A 21,240-nucleotide genomic window follows, 5' to 3' on the forward strand; every position below is an offset into this window, starting at 1 on the left:
TCACGACATATGTAGATGTAGTCATTCTCCATAACAATTTTCCATTATTATAAATCTGTGGATCTGCACCTCCACGCTTCATGCCTCTTCATGGCATTAAGTTCAAGAACAACAGTGTAATTTATCACCTAACAGTTGGAACCATAATTTCTTAAACTCGCTTCTGTTAGAGCCTAGAGAAGTAGGTGAAGTGTTCAATTTCACAGAGAACAAGTAGTTTCTGGACCGACCTGATGCATATACACAATATGTGAAAAGGCCAGTGAAAGATCTAAAACTGTCAAATGGCACGAACTTATCACACCAAAGCGTAAAGAAAGACACTATGAGTTAGCTGCAATCTAGATGCAATTCTCACTACAACTGCCACTAAGCATGAATGCTGGGTCTAACATGAATAGCTTTCCCTGGTATTCAGCAAGTCAGAAGATGTAAATAATGTCATTTAGCTATTTCTGTCACTTTGACATCTTCTATCATTTAATCGCCGCTCTTAATAGGCCTAAATGTATAAATTACGTCTCATTTTACTTTGGATTGTCTATTTGTTTACCTTTGCTCACTCCTTTCTCCCGCGTTTATTCCCTCCTTAATTTGAATAATATATATAAATTCAGTTCCTACCTCACAGGAAACACATTGCGTTTCCGCTATTAAGACCAACCGGTTAATGTTGTTTAGGGAAATAATCGCTATTTATTGTGAAAATCATAGAGTGCACATAAAAGCATTGTGTGGGCAGAAAGCAGAGTTCAGTCCGTACCTCACAGGAACCACATTACATCTCCGCTACAAAGTCCAACCGGTTAATGCTGTTTAGGGAAATAATATCTGTTTATTGTGAGAACCATACGGAACACATAAATACACTGTGTGGGCAGAATGCAGAGTTCAGTCCGTACCTCACAGGAAACACATTACGTCTCCGATACAAAGCCCAACAATTTAATGCTGTTTAGGGAAACAGTCGTTTTCGTTTTTGAGAATCATATGGAATATATAAATACGAGTACTCTATTGGCAAAATGCAGAGTCATTAAGTGGTTCATATGGTAACCAGCACACCTTAAACGTTCGAAACCATCTGATGCAGAAAACAAGTATGAGTAAAACGTAACAATACGTGCATCAAGCACACCTTTTTATTTTCTTCTATCAAACTGTGAGATCTTCCGTCCCTGGTTTTCATGTTACAAACAGGGCTGAGTTCTATGTCTCTAATTTCGCAAGAAAAGCCCTCACATAGGATTGCCTGTCGACTTTAAAGCAGTGTGCTGGGTGGAAGGTCTGTGACACATCTGTTGACAAGGCTGGATCATAATGGCGAGTTGGTTTGCCATTGTAATGTACAGAGTACTTTGTTTCTCTGTTTCCGCCCAGGCTATTGGGGAGACCCCACAGTAGCTGAAGGAGCCCCCCGCCTGTCAACATGCTTCCCTCGGGCACGTGCGAACGCCAAATCCACACTTTGTTAATAGTGACTGAAAATATCATTACATATTCATTTAGATAAATTTTCTCTTTTGTAGGTTGCTTAAAGACGCCGTGAATAACGAGAATATATAGTGTCGGATGGCAGGATAACGGAATAGAAATTATTTGGAAAGAAACGGTCGTTCCCTAATCAGTACACTGTACCAACATTTTTATGTACAGTGACTGGTAAAAACACGAAAAACCAGTCACGATAATTTTTGTCCCAGTTGAAATTCGAACCGAGTACCTCCAGAATACAAGCTTAAAGCATTAGTTCCATACGTACCAGTTCGGTAAATTTAGACAAACATTTGGTTGTTAAAGGGAAATATTATTCGTTGAAAAAGGGGGTGGGGTTTTTGAACTGGAGTCGTCGGATTTTTGACACAGGGGCTCTTGTGAACACGGTAATGAACTTTCGGGTTCCATACAATTTTGGTAAAATTCTTAAAACTCTCGTACAACTACTAGTGTTTTTAAGAAGTACTCGGCGCCATGGATTTAATTATATATGATATTGTCACGTGTGTATATGTGTGAGTATAGACGGGGGTTGGATTGGTGAATATATTTCTTAGCTACTTAAACATATAGATCATAAACACAAGTAATTATAACGCTATCACTAATCCACAAACTTTATAGATCACTACAGCATACGCTAAATCTTTTCGGTTTGCTTTCACAAGTCGTTTCCTGATAGCGGATCTTAACAATGAAGATTCTTCCTCGTCTTTGCACACATCGTTATTGTCTGGCGAATATCCCGTAAACGAACTGAGTTCTAAACTCTATCCCTACTTTAACCCCCGGCACCGACCACACAGAAAACACAGCTCTTCTATTGTTGCGTGCGTCTGTTTTTCAGGCATTACCTAGCAATGGCGCTGTTTACAGAATCACCACTTAACAACGGGAAAGTGTGTACCGAGCCGTTGCCCAGAAACGGGTCTGTATCTGCCCGTCTTGCAACCATAGCATAGCTACGGCTGTACACCTCACAGTATGTTTCCTTTTCTCCAATTTTGATTTTTTTTTCCTAAAATCCCAGGGAAGATGGAGATATTTGTATTTCCCCCTCCTCCCTCCTCTTCTAATGCCCTTACTTCTGATGTTAGTCTCTCCTGAACACTTCCTTGCTCGTTTATTGAGAAGAAATCTATGGATTTTGAAGCATATGCAGACACTACAATGTGGATGCTGGTACTGAAGTAGGTCTACACATTTCTGTGTGCCTCTGAGAGACATTTCCGGTACTCAGATTCGGCGAGACTGTAAATCTGACCAAGTCAGGTTACAGTTGCAAACGATTCTTCCTTAAAGCCTTGAATGAACGGCAATATAAACCTTACAATGGTCATAACCATTCCATGTCGGTTGACAGCTGAGCAGCTGCTGGTTTCTCTCCTGTGTCTTTTTACTTTGAAGCCTAACGAACTCACCCTGGAGCCCTCAGAGTTTCAAAATACTCCCTCTCATTCAATATGACAGGAAATGGAAGTCTTTCCATTCTTTATGGGCAGAGTTTTTATTGAATTCACTGAATGAATCTAGGGCGGGGGTGGGGGGTGTCCTGGGCCACGAGCCTCCAGTTCTTCCCACAAACAGCTCCTCCTGTCCGGAAGGGGCGGGCATATGTAACACACTGCATCCTCCTATGTAATTTGCATCTCTGAAGCTAAACATCTCACCGGAAAAAGTGAGCCAAATTCAGTGTCACGAATGATGTTACGGGTACTTCAATCTTTGGAATGGAAACGGTATGTTACCGTGCTCTAGGTAAAAGGTAAGGTAAAGCTGTCCCTCTGATTAACTAATTAAATACCACGCCATGAAGAACTATGGGGAGAGGATGTATAGATCAACATTTTTTTGACCTCGGCACTAGTTGGAGGTGAGTGGTCAGCTTCATGCCCCTTCCGCTTTACGCAGGAGGAAAGAGCCCCCGATACCCAATTGATAGCAGGCTGGATGGGCCCCAGAGACGGCATGAGCGACGTTGAGAAGAGAAAATTCTTGCACCTACTAGGACCCGAACTCCGAACCCCCGGTCGTCCATCCCGTAGCTAGTCACCATACCAACTGCACAGCGGCTGCTGTGCTTTCAGTAGCTAGATTAAATAACGTTGAATGGTATAATCGATGGATTATGAATTGGAAAGGATTGAAAAGGAAGTGACCATGGCCTAATTGGTGCGTTGTCCTGTCACTTGTCTGGAGGACAACCCATAAGAACCTGTCAGGAAAGCCCTTAATCAAACCAAAATTCGAAGAGCCACATATTGAATTCGAATCCGTTCGTCATTTAAGTGAATGGTTACAACTAAAGTTGAGGATAAGTGCATGGATATAATACAGAGGAAAGAGACCTGTGGGATAACCTAGAACAAGATGGTTCAATCAAATGTAAGACGACAGTAAGATGATGTGAGAAGACATTGAGAAAACTTGATTGTAGGAACACACAAGAGACTAGCGGCTTCTCTATGAAACAAGAATAGTCACATAATAAGAGAATGAATTTGAGGCTGTCACGGTGGTACAGTTTTCTGTGAGGTAGCGTAGGGTAGTCCGGTAGAAGTCCACCGAATTTTCTGTACAATTCATGGCCTCCATCTTAAAGTCGAAGAGTAAGCCAAGAAAGACATGCTTGCTATATTCCATCCGCTGTGGAAACGAGCCTTCGTCATCGTCAGTTGTGACGTAGTTCCTTGCGTCATCATTATGAGAATACTTGATTCTCTTTGCAACATATCTTCGGGTATTCATAGGTCAGTGGCAAATTCACAGGACCTTTTTTTCCGTGAGGTTACCTGCACAAGTCATGATATACCGTGGTTCGTAGAACAATTATTCTGCGGTTTTTTGCTTAACATTTTTTTGTCCATTAAGGTGGAAGCTGTATGTTTTTCCGAAACGACGGTGGAATTTTCGGTACTGCAAAGAAGATTATACCGGTTTCGAGACTATTTTTCCTCCAAATCTCAGGTACTGCGAGTGTGTGAGTGCTCATGTCTGCCGTTGAGTAAGTCTGCAGGTTATTGGCTGAAGGAACGGGTTGCTGGTTCGTGTAATTACAGGTTTGTTATCTGGTCTGGATTCGGAGCTCGAGTTGGTCTGTCAAGGCTGCGGCCATCTTAGACTCCTCCCACCAACAACTACTTCCGTTCTAACTCTTTGTCTAGAACTGCCGCTGTGGGGTGGCAACACAAGCGTGGGCAGGGTGTGTTGCAGTACCAAGTCTGGTTATGGCTCCTGAGAGGTTTCGTTCCCTGCCCTGTCAACACATGCTTACATCGTCAATATCACAATACATTGTACCAGATTAGCTCCTCTGGTACACCGACTAGGCTGCGGGCTGGACGGTTGAGGAATCCGTGTTCGATTTCCGGCAGACGCAAGAGATATCCTGTGATCCACAGCGTCCAGGCCGCTTCCGGGTTTCACTGTCTCGCACATAATAGGTACCGGGAACAATTTCTGAGGGGGAAGGTTGATTTCTTGTTTCCATTTAATGCAAGTGTAAGAATATATGGGACTACACCTTCATTTCCCATACGTCTTCATTAAACAGAGAGTTTACTTGCGTTTTGTAGCGCCTAAAATTTTAAATAAGGAATAAGATTCAAATTAAAAAATAAAAATAATTTCTATTGGAAGGTATCAGAGCCTTGAAAATGAAGAACGGAAGTTTCTGCGATATGACTACATGTTTGCGGTAGAATTTCACAGACGTTTCGGAGGATTATACTGCCTCCATCTTCGGGGTTGAATACTAAGGATAGTATGCTTCTCTGTATGATGGGCAAATATCTACCCAACTGCACTGTGTCATATCCAGGATTCTAGTCATCGTCATGGAAATCTGATAAATGATAAATAAGAAGAAGAAGAACGAACGAACAAGAGCAGAGGATAAGAGGAAAAAGAAAGCACGGAAGAGACTGACAGTGCGACTGCGTTTGCGTGAAGTGTAATGGCTGGCCAGACGGGGTAACAACCAACAGGAGAACCCTGAGAAAAGGCCGTCATCCCCTAATCCTTATTTCACGACAGAGAGGTCATTATCCTACCTTAAAGTCTAGACCCGGTAGTGTGACATTAGATTGTAATAATAAGTGGTTTGTGCAGACAAAATTTAGACTACTTGTTTTTATTCTGCCTTTTGACTGAGAACTCAGAATGTTCAGGCGCGTTGCAGCTGTGCTTGATCAGAAAACGTTTTATTACGAACCCTTACATATGCAGAAATTACTGTAAGAAAAAGTAAATAAATTTTTAGCCCTTGAGAACTGTGGTGGTTACTATATGCACCAACTGTTTTAACATTAACAAGAAACTCTGCATTCTGCTCACACGGTGTATTTATGTGTTCCGTATAACTCTCGCAGTAAACAACGAATGTTTCCCTAAACAACATTAAACGGTTGGGCTTTGTAACAAGATGTAATATTTCCTATGAGGTATGAATTGAATTGTTATCTATTATTTTGAAGAAACCTCTCATCAGAGAGAATGTTACATAAAGACTATGGCCGAAAGAGTTTGGTTGAAAAAAAAAATATCTCTGGTCGTGAACCTCAAGGGGCTTGTCACCAAGAATTACTGAATGGCGGTAAATTGCCAGCCGTAAAATAACTTCAAAATTCTCATCCACCGCAATATATACCTTACTCAGCGTCTCTACTAAACCTATTTCTTCTTCGCTTCCCAGCTCTTTACCTGGTCTCTAACGCAACTTTAGCAGAAGGATGAAAGAACACAGCCTGGGAATCATCATAGCCAAAAAATCAAGCCCCCCCCCTCTCCTAAAACGCCTTGTCTTTCATTTCGCTCTCGCTTCTTTATTTTCTCTTTCTTTCTCTCTCTCTCTCTATATTCATTCCTGAAGAAGTTAAACTGCCCTTCTCGAGGACAAATTGAGTGTGAAAATGACCCTCAGTGGCTGATTGAAGGACAGAGTAGCAGCGAAAAGCAAAAATGGAAGCAGAGAAAGAATAAATAAATAGGCCATAAAAAGCGATGGAAGGACCCTGAAGTGTTTTTTGGGGCCCAAAACTTGTATCAGCTTAAAAGGAGGCTTCCTGCGTGACAGCCCAGACGAAAGCAGTCCTCACATTCAATGCAGTTAGAACATAAAATCTCACAATATATCTTGAGGCCGGACGTGGCTGTGGTCCTCAAGTTGTAAACTCAAGCTGTATGATAACACTGACCCAACTGTTATACTTGTGCATTTGTTGTTATATTGGCAGAAGCATTGGACAAGAACGCGACAAATCCTCAATATTTACTTCCCGTGTACGTTGAAGGAAGTGACGCAAGTTCAGAATGCAGGTCAGATGTCAAGAACCTTGACGTCACAACACAGTGGGGACAAGTTAACTGTCTCCAGCTCGACCCAGGTCTCAGAAGAGGCCTTTATTGAAACCTCTTAATTCTGGGTTCAATTTTTCATGGCACGCTCCAGGCTTAATGTTGAGACGCTGGATCCCACATCTGCCACCAGATTTTCTGAATGAGAAACCATAAAGTAAGATAATTAGTATAATATTTATTTACTTATGGTTTATTTTAAAATGTTGTTTGCCAAACAAGCTGGTCTAGAGGCCACGCTCCACATTTGTATTCCGCATATTAACATGGCAAAAACATATTAAAACCAAACGTCAACAAATGAACATGAAACTCCGTGAAATGTCATGGCTCACGAACCGTAAATCAAAATTATCCTTAAAGAACAAACTGATACTGTACAAATGCATAATTAAACCTATATGGACATATGGAGTTCAATTGTGGGGCTGTGCAAAGCCATCAAATACACAAATCATACAGTCCAGAGTTCTACGAACAATCACCAACGCACCCTGGTACGTCTCCAATCGGACATTCCACAACGACCTGCAAGTCTCATATGTAACAGACGAGATACGAAGATTAGCTCTACTCTACAAACAACGACTACAAGGACATGACAACAGATTAATTGAAGAAATAAGAAACCCTCCCAACGTTGCACGGAGACTGAAGAGACAGTGGCCATCCGACCTTCCGAACAGACAAAATTAGGTTAAGCAATAAATTCTAGCATCAATTGTGTTTAAGAGCATCGACGCTGGTTGATTCTCTACTCACGTTCCTACTTTTAACCAATTTACTTATTGCTCCTTACTGTAGTGAGTAGATTGTAAATTCGCAGAGAAATAAAAAAAAATTGTATTCGGCATATACTCGCTTCGAATCACAGCTGGTACACCAACTATCCTGAAATTGTTCGTAGTTTTCTTCAGTCATTTTAGGCAAGTGCTTGAAAGTACATTGATTGGTCCATGATAACTTCCTTGAGATCTATTGAAGTTCGACACTCATCACATCATCGAAAGCTATGAAGTCACGATACTGAAAGTACCGCTGAATAGCCTACAAAATGAAAATAACGGCGTCGATAGCTCAGGCTACATAGTATCGAATGTTACAATGATTGGTGAATAATGAATTGGAAAGGATTTGGAAGTCAGCGACTGTGGTCTTATTTGTTGCCACGTTTGCCTAACGCACTGAGGAAAATTATTAAGACTTTAGAATAGTCGGTGTACAGGCCAAGATTCGAACCGGTCATTTCCCGAATGCAAGTCAGGGCGTTATTATATCAGCTTAATTTTTATTATTGCAATTATCAACTCAACGACCAGCATAATTTTCAAGAGGACGGAACAGCAAAATACGGCCTAATCCATGAAGCTGATGAAAAGTGAATGAAGTTGATATAGTCTGGACATGTAGCACGCACGTGAGATAAGAGACTACACAAACGTTTCATAGGAAATGCTGCAAGAATGGGAAACTTCAATGTGAGTCGGAGTGTAATATTAAAGTGGATATCAAAATAAATAGGTAATGAAAGTTCTGTCTTCTGGGATATAACGCCGTGTAGCCCGTTAATAATCAGTCGAGTTTTCGGAGAAATATCTCGCCTCTCTCTTCATGGTCGAAGAATAAGCTGTACAAGAAACAAGTGTGAAAGCAGGTGGCAAGCAGAACAAAGGCGACATATTCTTCCGAAACGACGATTGACTTATAAGGGACTTATGGGTATGTCAGAAGATAGAACTCATCATAACCATCGCTGTGTGAACCTCAAATCCTGAACAAGCAGTGAACTTGCCGGTTCAGTAAAATGGTGTAAACTTCTTCTGTTGCTACGCATCTATTAGCTTCTCAAGTATGACTCAGCTCCACAAAGTTAGTTAGTTAGTTAGTTAGTTAGTTAGTTAGTTACACCACCCCAAGTCTCAGGCGGTGAGTCGCCGGCTTCCCACCTTGGCGGCCCGTGTTCAGTATCAAGTCATGTCATATGGGGAATTTCGGTTGAGAAAATATAACTGAGGCAGGTTTTCTTGAGTACTACGGTTTCCCCTGCCAATTCTAATTCCATCAAATTCTCCATAATCATCTATCATCCGGGGCTGGGATAATAGGCCAAATAGTGGCCGACGTACCAAGTGGACTCAGTCTCACACCACCCCAAGAAATAAAGAAAAAATAAATAATTTAGATTCTGAAGGGTTCTGACCGTGGTGTATAACACTCAGAATTACTGGGTTCTTGGACTTTGTCCTTCGTCCGGTATTCTAGAAGCTAGAAAGCCCAGTAATTGTAAGAGGTAGTTAGTTAGTTAATTAATTGGAGCCCTAATATTCCATTTCGTCAACATAAATATTTTAGTGATTATGGCTAACGTGTATATGTACGCGTACTTTAAAACTCTCATGCATTTCCATGGCGTGGTACTTAATTAAGAACAGGGAAAACTTTACCACAACCTTTATGGCTTAATTATAACTCAGCTAAATTACGCTACATGGCTGCTTTCCATTATTGCTTGGAGTCGCCGAAGCATGACTGCAAATTCGCCTGCAGATCTTGCCGTCTCGTCTTCAGTTCGTTGTCTGTATACACAGAGTTGGCGACTCTAAGTTTACAAACACGAGAGTAAGGTAACTTTCTATAAATTATTGTAATTTCCCCACTAATTAGAGATTGTTCTACGTTGGGAGACAGGCAGCATTGAGTTCCATAACAATAATAACAATAACAATAACAATAATAATAATAATAATAATAATAATAAATAATAATAATAATAATTTCAAGACAATGTTATTTTCTGTATGAACACATAGTACATCTATATGTATGTGTGTATATCTCAATAACTAACTTCATGGAGTTCAGCCCTTCTAGAGAAGCCGCCAGTTGTGCAGCTACTCAAAAACTTTCCAATATTTTATGGAACCAGAAGGTTCATTACCGCACTCACAAGAGCCATCCACTACCCCTTTTCCTGAGCCAGATCAATCCTGTCCATACCACTCCATACCATCTCTCTATGATCCATTTTAATATTATCTAACCACCTTCGTAATGATCTTCCCAGTGGTCTCTTTCCTTCTGGCTTTCCCACCAATATCCTAAATCCATTTCTCCTCTCCCCGTTCGTGCTAAATACCCTGCCCATCTCATCCTCCTTGACTTCATCATTACAATTGTACTTGGCGAAGGGTACAAGTTATGAAGGTCTTTTATATGAAGCGGTTTCGTGGGTTACTTTAGGACTGTGTCATTAACAAGACTTAATAGAGTAAATTGGTAAGATCATTGATGAATGATAAAATGGAAAAATTTGGAAGGAAGTGATGATGGCCCTGTAGAGTTAGTACCCCAGAATTTTCCTGGAGCCGTGATTCAAACCCAGCTCCTTCAGAATATGAGTACAGAGATTTTCCGCTAAACCAGCCGGCTCACTCATTTGTATGAAGCTAAGCCTCTTACACTGGTAACACCGGTCATGTCTCGTAAAAAGTTTGTTAGACTTTTTAGTGTCAGAAGCCGAAATAGCACAAAGCCCTATATGTAAAACAAAGGCTGCTGACGAGACTGTGATTAGACGTTTACGTGTGTCTTGGGTAGGGCTGGTCTAATCAGCAGGTGAGGTAATGGGAGGGGAAAAGGTGCATTAACTGTAAGGTAGCTTCAGGAAGGAACCACCCATCGTTGTTTAAACCTCTTCCCCCCTTCCCACTTCTTCCGACCGCTAAATGCTGCTGGCCCTAATGGACGCCTACACACCAGCACACTGTCATCAGCACGGCAGTGATCACCAGCGACATCCCTCGTTAGCTCTACTGAAGTCTTGGATCACCTTACTGCCCTAATTTCGGTTCGAAGAGAAAAAAGAAGTTCTGAGAAGATGTAATCGTATACTTTCCCTTGATATGCGCGGATCGCATAGAAAACGACGCCTCCGAAAAATTCTTCTTTACAGTGGAAATGTCTTTACCGAGTTGTTACCTAGCAACAATATGGGATCACAGATTCACAGACTCTTCTTTGATAACACACTGACCATCTAGAAAATGACGCGTCCAACAATTATTTTATTGTTGCGTGTATTCATTGCCACGAGAACGTGTTTACCGAGTCGTTGCCTAGCACCGAATGGAGGGATACATTTAACTGAGCTGTCGCCTGGGGATTATATGAGGGATATATGTGTGTGTGTATATATATATATATATATATTGTGACGGATATGACCATTGCTAGATAAATGTTCGGTAAACACGTTCCTGCGCCAATAAATAGACGTGGAATATTCCATTGCTAGACAACGGCAGAACAAAAATTCTTTCTCTTGAGAAGGAATAGACGCAGTAGTAGACGAACTGTTCGAGATGGTGGTCTCTCTTCTGTTCGCCCCGAGTTATGACAGAGAGTTAATTCGTGAGTTCATTGCGACAATCGTAAGAGAATTCAGAAGTTCAGCTGTGGGGTTTTAACCAGCAGACAACGGAAGCTGAAGAAGTGGCAGACTCGTAAATCAGAAGCAAGTCAGTCACGCAGAAGAGAAGACAATCGTAGTCCAGTAAGGAATGGAGCGAGTCTGAGGTAGGCATTGATTGTGTGCTGCGCTAATAAATCTAATCATCCAATCCAGATCCCCTGTTATTATTAGTCATGGAACACACAGACTGATGGGAGGAACTTATGAAGCACGCTGTTGATATGGTTTCAGGTACCATGATACATATTCCAAATTTTATAAAAATTGTTTAAGGCATTCAAATTGATGGGAGGGATTCACAAACACGGAGACAGCATGCTGATTTCATAAGCCTATTTCTTCAACATAAAGAGAACGCTTGGAGCTAAGAGGGATTAAGTAACAGGAGGCTGGAGACAAGTAATTGCATAATGAAGAACTTTATATAGTTACAGTGATGAAACCAAGGAGAAAGAGATGTGCAGATTACGTCTCACGTGTGTGTGAGAGAGAAAGAGTATGTGTATATTATTAGAGCTTATCTGAGCAACTACTTAAAATATTTGAGCCTATGTCAATACGTGTTTGAACATGGATATTAGGATGTAGTTCACAATTTCTTCTGTAAGCGCCTACTAAATGTGAGTAGTGCATTTAACCTTTTAAACGTTAATAAAATTCCAGACTTCGAAAACACCAAATTAATCAAGCACAATTAAATATAGCAAACTGGAGCACAAATCCAAAAGATGTTTGTGTTATATTACGACGCTGTCAGTAAGACTATACAGAGTGTCCCAGGAAGAAAGGTCACTATTCTGGGAGGTCATAGTATCGGTAAGTCTGAAGAAAATTTTCTGTATATATATATATATATGGGATGGTATGGATTGGATAGATCTGGCTCAGGATAGGGACCAGTGGAGGGATTTTGTGAACACGGTAATGAACCTTGGGGTTCCATAAAATGCTGGAAAATTCTTGAGTAGCTGCAGAATTGGCGGCTCCTCCAGAAGGGCTCAGCTCCATGAGGAAGTAGGTAAGTAAGTACATGTGTTCTATTCCGACGCGTTTCCGAAATAAAATTAATTCACTGTACAGTTGCAAAGTTATTGATAAGAAAGTGATATTTCTTACTCTTTTTAATACCGGTAATTTTTGTTGAAGTGAAAAGTTAGTACAGTTTACCTAGTGTAACGCCTTTTCGAAAATTCCACCGTCAACAACAATGCACCTTGCAGCTCGTGTGAAGAAGTGGCGTGTTGCTCGTCTGTACAGTGAAAAAAGCTCTATCTCGGAAACTGTTCGGAATAGGACACATGAACATATACACTTCTTTTGCTTAGAATGACCGATACTATGTCCATCCAGAATACCGTTCTTTCCTCCTGGAACACTCCGTATATAAAGAGGAGCACAAAAAATTGTACACGTATTTAACATCTTCTTAAATAATTCATTGACATAGCTTCTGTTTAACTTTGAAAATGTCATTTTCAAAGTTGAACCGAAGGTATACCACTGAATTATTTAAGCAGATATTTTATAAGTTAAAGTGTGTATACACTTTTTTGGATTCCTCTCTATGTGTATATTTTTTTATTATTGTCACCTTTTACAGTGACTCTTAATGGGATTTTTGATTGGATATTGGATGCGCCATCGCAAGTCTCCACACTTTACTAATTAGTGTTCTCAGGCTGTTACTAGACGTGTCCTGACAACGGCTTCAAACAGTGGGTATTCTTCAATTTTCGTCCTTACGACCTCTCTGAACTGCGGCTCCTTTTCAACTGAGCACTCTTGCAACTACCTGGTCACCCCAAACAGTCCCGGTTATAAGATATCCGCAAGGACTGCACAGAAAACGTCTTTCCTCTGTTGATGCTCGATTGTTTTTGTGGGAACATGTTTGTTTGAGAAGCCGTTCTGGTATATTTGCTTATTAAGAATGCTGCCTAACAACGGACGTTGTTCCGTTGTTTGTTTAACAGCCCTGACCTAGAAACGAATGTTGTTTCAGAGATGTTCACTAGACACGGCTGTTTCTCTGAGTCCACAGTTTTTGCTTTCAACAAATATGACACATTAATAAAGTACGGCATATGAATACGCAATTAAAGCAGTGTATGTGGGAGTATTTTCTGCGTTATTTTCTTTGCTTGTTTCGAAAGGATCTCTCTGATCTTGATGATTCTGTTTCGAACTTTGCTGTTATGCTCTGTACATGTGTACCCAGGAGAAGGGGAGCTGTGGATTGGTTTCGTTATATTAACTATGCAGGAAACTCGTGAACATGTGTTCTTTTTACGCGCGATGTTCACTCCGAGGATCTTTATGGCTCTTGCGACCTTTCCACCGCAAGACTTTCTTGCCGCCACATTAAAGAAAGTGCTTAAACAAATAATGGGACATCAATTTCCTCCCACCGCCTAGCCTATGCGCATGAATTACATATAATACGTAAAAGATAATATGAATTAAATTTGGTTTTAACAACTTTGATAGCTCAGGACTATAATTTACAATAATTTGTGTATAATATGGGTATCGAAGTTTAGTTCATATTAAAACACAATTTTAAGAAGTCCTCTATGGCTTTTCAAAACATAGGGATATAAACACGATTTAAATTGGAGGAAGGGAAATATGGTGATTATGTTAATGTGGGTTAATCATCACACTGACCTCTATCAAATACGACTTTAGCGCAGTGGTAAGCAACACAGACATATTGCCCAAAACGGCGCAAGCGCCTCTTGTCTGCATTTGCGAAATTTTACATTTATTTCTGTCCCTCAGTAATATAAGTCTGCCCGCTTTCGTCATGGAGAACAGTTCAGACTGTGGAATGCATACCAAATTCAGTGACAAATTTTGAATGTCATACCCAGGGCTAGAAAAGTCACGAGGTAGCATAGTTGGTTGAGGCATTGTGCTACATGCCGGAAGGTCACGGGATCGATTACCATTGAGGTCATTTAATTTTTCAATTGACATATATATTCCAGCTGCATCGTAGTTCTGAGATTGACTCAACCTCCAACAGAAATGAGTACCAGGAATCTTCCTTGGGGTAAAGGGAGGCCGGCGCTTAAGTTTCACCACATCACCGCCATCTGTGAGCCGATTGTATAGAAAATGTAGGAGCCTCGACGTCGCGCAACCCTATGGACCTCCATGGCCTGTTACAGGAATAGCATCAACTTTATCCTGGGCTAGAAAATGGGGAAGACGCGGACAGGCGCCGTCTTTCCAGTTATAATTTGTTTAAAGGCAAAGGCAAAGTAATAACAATTCTACCTCGTAACATCTTTTTTTAACGCTGGAACCGCCTTTCAGGCCGTCCGGATATACTATGCTCTTAAGACTACGCCCTTTAGTAAAACAATAAAATAATATGATTATGTTTATTCTTTCCAAGAAACAGTTAAAACTGAAATTTTCTTTTGGCTCGTGTTGTTCTGGGAACGACATGTTACTGCCGCAGGCGACAGCCTGACCCACGACCCAGGGGTTGCGAGCGAGAGAACCTGCGCTCCGAGGTTACCAAGCCAAGAAGAATACTTCTGTAGGACGTGAAGCGGTGGAAGTTCCAGAAGAGGGTACTGCCTCGAAGGATAATTTAAGCAAGAGGTAAATGGAACTTCTCTTGGTTCACTTTACCACACTGAAGATGAAAGCAGCACATTCTTCAGTAACGTTTGGTCAAAATCTACCAGACTACACGGCGCAATATCAAAGAAGCTAGTATTTTTAATTCTCATAATTCTGGAATTCTGCACCACATTTTAATTATTCTTAAATTGTCTTCGGTACCCGGTTGTGATGAGGCTAATTTTATCTCCGACCTCTTGTTTATTAAACTCTTTCTACAAAAAAAAATGTATTCGCCCCCCCCCCCTTCCCATTTACAGTATGAGCCCCAAGTTTTAGACAACAACTGTTGTTTGGCTGTGCTGCCTAAGCACCCACCCGCTATCTGCGCTATCTGGCGGGGGATATCTCTCCACTTACTACAGGTCTATATCCAAATTACCACGAAACTGCTGTAATTTTTATAATGTGTCCCGGCCGCCGTTTTAGATCTCTAGCACATGACAGGACATGGGCAGGTCTTCCTTCGGCAACCTATGGGCAGCCGGGCGTGCAACAGAGAATGTACATATGTTTACGGCACTGTCGCTAGTTACACTGTATGATATCAAATACAGCATTCGTCTGAGGCACCAGTGGCGAGCTTCTGTCAACGTGGTAATGAATACAACTGCGTCAGATTATGTGAGAAAATTCAGTTCCAATGTAGCTACTGCACAGGTGTCTCATTTAAGTGTTAATTTTATAATTTTTTCACGTCCTATTTGATAGTTGGTTGAGGCACTATGCTACAAGCCGGAAGGTCGCGGTTTCGAGTCCCGATGAAGTGGAATTTTTCAATTTAGCTAATCCTTCCAGCCACACTATGGCCCTGGGGTCGATTCATCCTGAAACAGAAATGAGTACCAGGAATCTTCCTGGGGGTGTATGTCGGCCGGCGCGTAAGACTGACAATCTTACCGCCATCTGTGAACCGATTGTCTAGACAAAATGTGGAAACCTCGACGTCTCATAATCCTATGGACCTTCACCGCCTGTTACAAGGATAGCTCTTCAGTTTACCTTTTTCCCCCTTTGGCGCTACAACCTCAATTTGGGCCTTGGCCTACCTCCATGAAACTCTCCGTTTCACTTCGGTTTACTAGATCTTAGTCATTCTGTAGGACCACTTGCGCGAGTGGTCAGCTCGTCGCAAGGCCTCTGCCTGTACACAAACACACAAATACGCGTGCACTCACACACACACACACACACACATATATACATACACAAACACTGAACAAACAAGTCCGGAGTGGGATTCGAGTCCACGATCCCGGCATCCGTGCGAGAGAAGACAGTGCATGCCTTAGACGGTTCGGCTACAGTGATGAGGTCACAGTAACAACACTACCACATCGACCTTGCAAACCGATCAAACGAGGCGCAACGTTCTTATAATTAGATACGTAATCCCCTAATAATGACTAAACTGGGACGACCAGCGTAGCTGAGAAACAGTATATACCTTTTTTTTTTAATTTTCCCTTGGCACTACAGCCCCAGTGGGCCTAGGCCTACCTCCATGAACTTTTCCGTTCACTTCGGTTTTTCTAGATCTTACACATACGGTAGGACTCCTTGGGCGAGTGATCAGCTAGTCGCAAGGCCTCTACCTGTAGACAAACACAGAAAAACGCGCACAAACATCCATGCCCTGAGTGGGATTCGAACCCACGATCCCGGCTTCCGAGCGAGCGAAAACAGTGCATGCCTTAGACCGCTCGGCTACCGTGACCGGCAGTATATACCTATAGAGACATTTTAATTTTAATTTTCATTCTAATTTGACATTTAAGTGGACGCATAAAATTTCACCCAGTCTCCGCCTAGTTGTCTTTCAAGTAGTACATAACCCTGAATGTCTTGCTACAAGTGTGATACCATATATAATGTAGACAACCCATAATATGGATCCATTTTGGGCATAGGTTCAGCGCCTTAACACAAACCGACACCTGATGATGACCCAATAAGGGTTGAAACGTGTCGTGCCTTTAAGTCTTACACGTACTACTTTAACGTATGCATTCATTTGTATACCCACTAAAAGATGTCTTGAAGGAAAAAATAAATATTTTAGAAAACCCAGTGCCTGGGGGTATAACAGAGCCACCTGGTTCCTGGAGGATATAAATACGGGGACCTGACCCTCCAGGCTTGGGAAGTCTCGAATCTGAGACAGTAAAATGTGGTGAAGAGTCCCTTGGTACTCGGACCCGGGAATTACTGCGCTGGCAAGCCCCAGCAGCAATTCTAAACGACAGACCCATCCTCTCGTCAGAAAGGACGGCCCTCATCAACAAACCCGCAACTGTCTGACAGTAATAAAAGTCTGGTCTTGTGACCCAGATGGGGGCTTCACACCAAGACAGACTGGCCGACTGTCGTAACATAACTTTGTCTTTGAGTTCTTATATTTATACGCAGCCGTACGTTTTCTGAACGACCTGATATAAAATTCTGTTTTTTTTTCGAATTTTTGAAGTTATCGACATTTTCTAGTTTGTCACTTCTCAAATATTCTCAATTTTTTAAAAGTTTCGATAATTACAATTTTTTTTTAAATTATCGGAACATTTCAAATTTTTACATTTCCGAAAATTGCCAAATTTTGATACTCTAGAAAGATTACTAAATTGCTGAATTCTTGTCCCTGGAACTTCTTTCGAAGACATTGATGAGAAAGGTAAAGTTGTTATAACCCATTCAATTTCGCATCTCCGAAGTGGTTGCTCAGCCCTCTTATTTGTTTAAACTTGGTTATTTAGCGAGGCTGTAAGTATCGCGGCTATACAGAGTCGGCAGTAGGATAACTAAAAAAGATCAGTTCATGGTATGAGAATTGACAAGGGAAACCGAAGTACTATGAGTAAAACTCGCTGCTGCGCCCCTTTGTCCACCACAAATTCCAAACGACCTGACTTGGAATCAAACTCTTGCCACCGCGTTGGGAAACCGGCGATTAGCCATTTATTACGTTTTTTAGTTTTGTGAGATGTCTGTTGTTCGCTTCTGAATTGAAAGTGTCAGGCTAACATTAAATAAAAAGAGAATAGCCTCACGAATTCTTCAACCTTTGCAGTTGTATTAAGGTGGGTGTACATATGTTTTCATACAGCATTTCTGCTGCTTGAATTTCTCATACAGTTGTGAAGCGGATGTAGTATGACGTCTATCCCCTTTTACAGCTGTGAAGTTGAAGCACGTTATCCTTGAAGAAAATTGTCCTTAGAGAAATACCGGCTCTTTAGAGAAACTCATAGGTAACGAAATTATACATGCTATTTTATTCATGTTTTTATAAACCAGATGTTTATACTTTTATTCGTGTAAGATATCGGGTGCTGAACAGTGTAAATATATTTATGCTCCACAGTCTTTAGTGTATCAGTTTGGTGTTGCAGATTAATTGCCAATAAAGTTCAAGGTAAATGAGATAAAAAAAAGATATTTTTACTTTCGTAGTGTTGTATTATACAAATAAATAACGTTAGTTTATAGATTATGAGTATGGTCTTAAGTTTGTCGTTTGAGGTTAAAGATGACCAACCTCTGTTTAATGCATTGACATTTTGTTATACGACATAAGAGTACTGTTAAAACATTTATGTCAGTATCAGTACTTATTTGCATACAATACTGGATAGAACCCCATCATTGTACTGTGTGTAGCTGAACAATGCTTTTAAAGATTGATTAGTTCATTCTCTCTGAAGAGAACATAGTGAAACAGAAAGACACTGACATGACAAAGATTTTCTAATGCCACTTCCTTGTCGTAGACAAGACTTGGTACCAACAGTGCAATGTTTCAGTAATACTACAGGACAACTATCATATCTCTTCCCTCTTAAAAAAGTAAATAAGTGTTATCACACACAGTTTGTAGTTAGCAGCACAAAGTACAATTTATATAAGTTCTGAACCTGCCAAATTGTTACTTAAATGTCACAAAATATGAAAGAGTTGTTGGAAAGTTATTTAAATTAATTTGTTCCCTTTTACAATATGGACATTATTGTAGAATTCTTACAAAATCAGTTTAGAGGAGGACATTTGAGATTTAGGAGCTGGAATGCCACAAGAGATCCATGTTTAGATGGTGATAATGAAGATAAAATGGTGGTTACAGGAATGCAAATACAATGATCATGACACCATCATTGGTGTCATAATAAACAATGATGTGGTACCCAAAGATTATGGTTTTCTGGCATGTTGAACTATGTAGTTTGCTAGACAGTTGCCAGCCATTCAGAGGAACCTGCTAATAAGTTCTTCCAAAATGTTGGTATGTGTCTACCGGACTACATGGTGTCACATTACAGAAGACTGATCTTAATATTCACTACTATGCAAACACCAGATCTTGTATAACAATATCATATTGCCATAGGCCTCTAGTTATGATAGGGCTCCTTACATCTCATGTTGAATGCCACCATTGTCTCATAAAATACCAGTAAATGGTGCAAGCAGTAGTGCAGTTGGTTGAGGCACTATGCTACAAGCTGGAAGGTCATGGGTTTGAGTCCCAATAAGGTGGATTTTTTTTTCGATTGACCTAATCTTTCCAACCACAGTCAGCCTCTAACAGAAATGAGTACCAGGAATCTTCCTGGGGGGTAAAAGTGGCCAGCGCATAAGGCTGACAACCTCACTGCCATCTGCAAACCAGTTGTCTAGAGAAAAAGTGGGGGCCTTGACAGCTTGTAGCTTTACCTTTTAATACCAGTAAATAATGCAAAAATCAACCAGCAATGTGGTCAGTGGCTACCTATCAGTTTCATTCTCTGTTTTCATCAGAATTCCTTTTCAGGTCTCTCTTGGGTACAGATATATAAATTTTCGTTACACATCAGATGGTCTCATCCCAGATTTTAAAAGATGGGAAACATTTTTGACACGTATTAGCTATCATCAGGCTCTGTGTCTGAAGACATGCATAAACTTTATGTACATAGACACATATATACATACAAATCAGTCTGTTTCCCAGTACACACCATTATCCAAGAACCACATGGCATGTGTTTATAGAATCCAACCAGCATCATCACTTCTACTGACACCGTATATTCTTGACACTGGCAATGTTAAAGATCCAGCTTGAAAAATAATCAGCTCTTAAATAAAAAGCAACCAATACAGAATTTAATAAAAAAAAAAAACAAGTAGTCTTGTGAATAGTTCAGTCAGTGCCCTACACTGTGTGACTTACACATCTACTAATAATATTGTATACCAATTTTAATGTTAATTTTTATGATTTTATATATAGGAATTACTTTAAAGCATAGTGTGCCAATATGCTAATGGATACATTCAGCTAAATCATGTATGTAGTAGGTGTATATGTCTTAAGTGAAATGTGCTTAGATGGTTGATGTCTTGAAAATGGCGTATATGTGACAGTATGTATCACCTGCTTTGTAAAAACATGTGATGTGGAGATATTTATATGTCTACTGATTCATGCAACACGATGCGCAACTCTTTGTCATCTTTATTGCGTGGTCAGTCATTTTCCCCCCTGATTTTATATTTTGGTATTGTTCATGTTATCTGATCTTAAGGCATTCATATAAATTGGTCTTCCTTAATATTCTGATGAAGCTCATAAGATTTGAAATTTTATAGTGAGTAACTGCAGTGAAAGTCTTCTTTGAAGTGAGCCATATATATGAAACTTAAAAATTCATTCGAGTTTGACACATATATATTAATTTTGCAATAATCAGGGATGGATGTGGTCCCTGATGAGAAGTCGGTGACAGCTGCTGAAACTTGAAGATTCACTCTAACTTGACATGGCTCACTGCCCATGAAGACTTTCACTGCAGTTACTCGCTACAACATTTCAAATCTTATGAGTTTCATCAGAATATTAAGGAAGACCAAATTATATGAATGCCTTATGATCAGATAACATGAACAATACTAATATCTTAATAATATGCATCCTGTTGTGTGTTATAAATAGGGTGTATAATGTACAGAACTATAAGGCTTATGTTGGACTCCATCCATCGTCTGACATATATAAGACAAAAAACCACAACGTTTCGGAGACTCACTAGTCTCAATCATAGGTCCAGTGATTGAGACTAGCTCTTTTTAACGGGCCCAACTGAGTAGGTCTATCCTGCCCCATCCACCTGAGGACAGAGCCAGATCCAGTCTCTGAAACATTGTGGTTTTTTCTTATATATGCCAGACGATGGATAGAGTAAAAAAATAAGCATAATAGTTCTGTACAGCGTACACCATCGTCAGAATCCTTTCAAGTCTAAGGTGTA

At 40.5% G+C, this 21,240-nt stretch overlaps 1 protein-coding gene across 3 annotated transcripts in view; it reads left to right on the top strand.

Moving 5' to 3' along the window:
- The first annotated feature begins 18,105 nt into the window (after positions 1 to 18,105).
- Positions 18,106 to 21,240, top strand: part of LOC111872475 (obg-like ATPase 1) — a 92,466-nt gene continuing 89,331 nt past the window's right edge. For 2 of the 3 annotated variants that reach the window (XM_023866431.2, XM_023866433.2), the window contains exon 1: positions 18,106 to 18,204. The gene's annotated coding sequence lies outside the window, so the exon portion shown is untranslated. The other variant, XM_023866432.2, reaches the window with a different exon arrangement.

Source organism: Cryptotermes secundus, unplaced genomic scaffold, assembly GCF_002891405.2.
Source record: "Cryptotermes secundus unplaced genomic scaffold, Csec_1.0 scaffold507, whole genome shotgun sequence".
Taxonomy (NCBI): Eukaryota; Metazoa; Arthropoda; class Insecta; order Blattodea; family Kalotermitidae; genus Cryptotermes; species Cryptotermes secundus.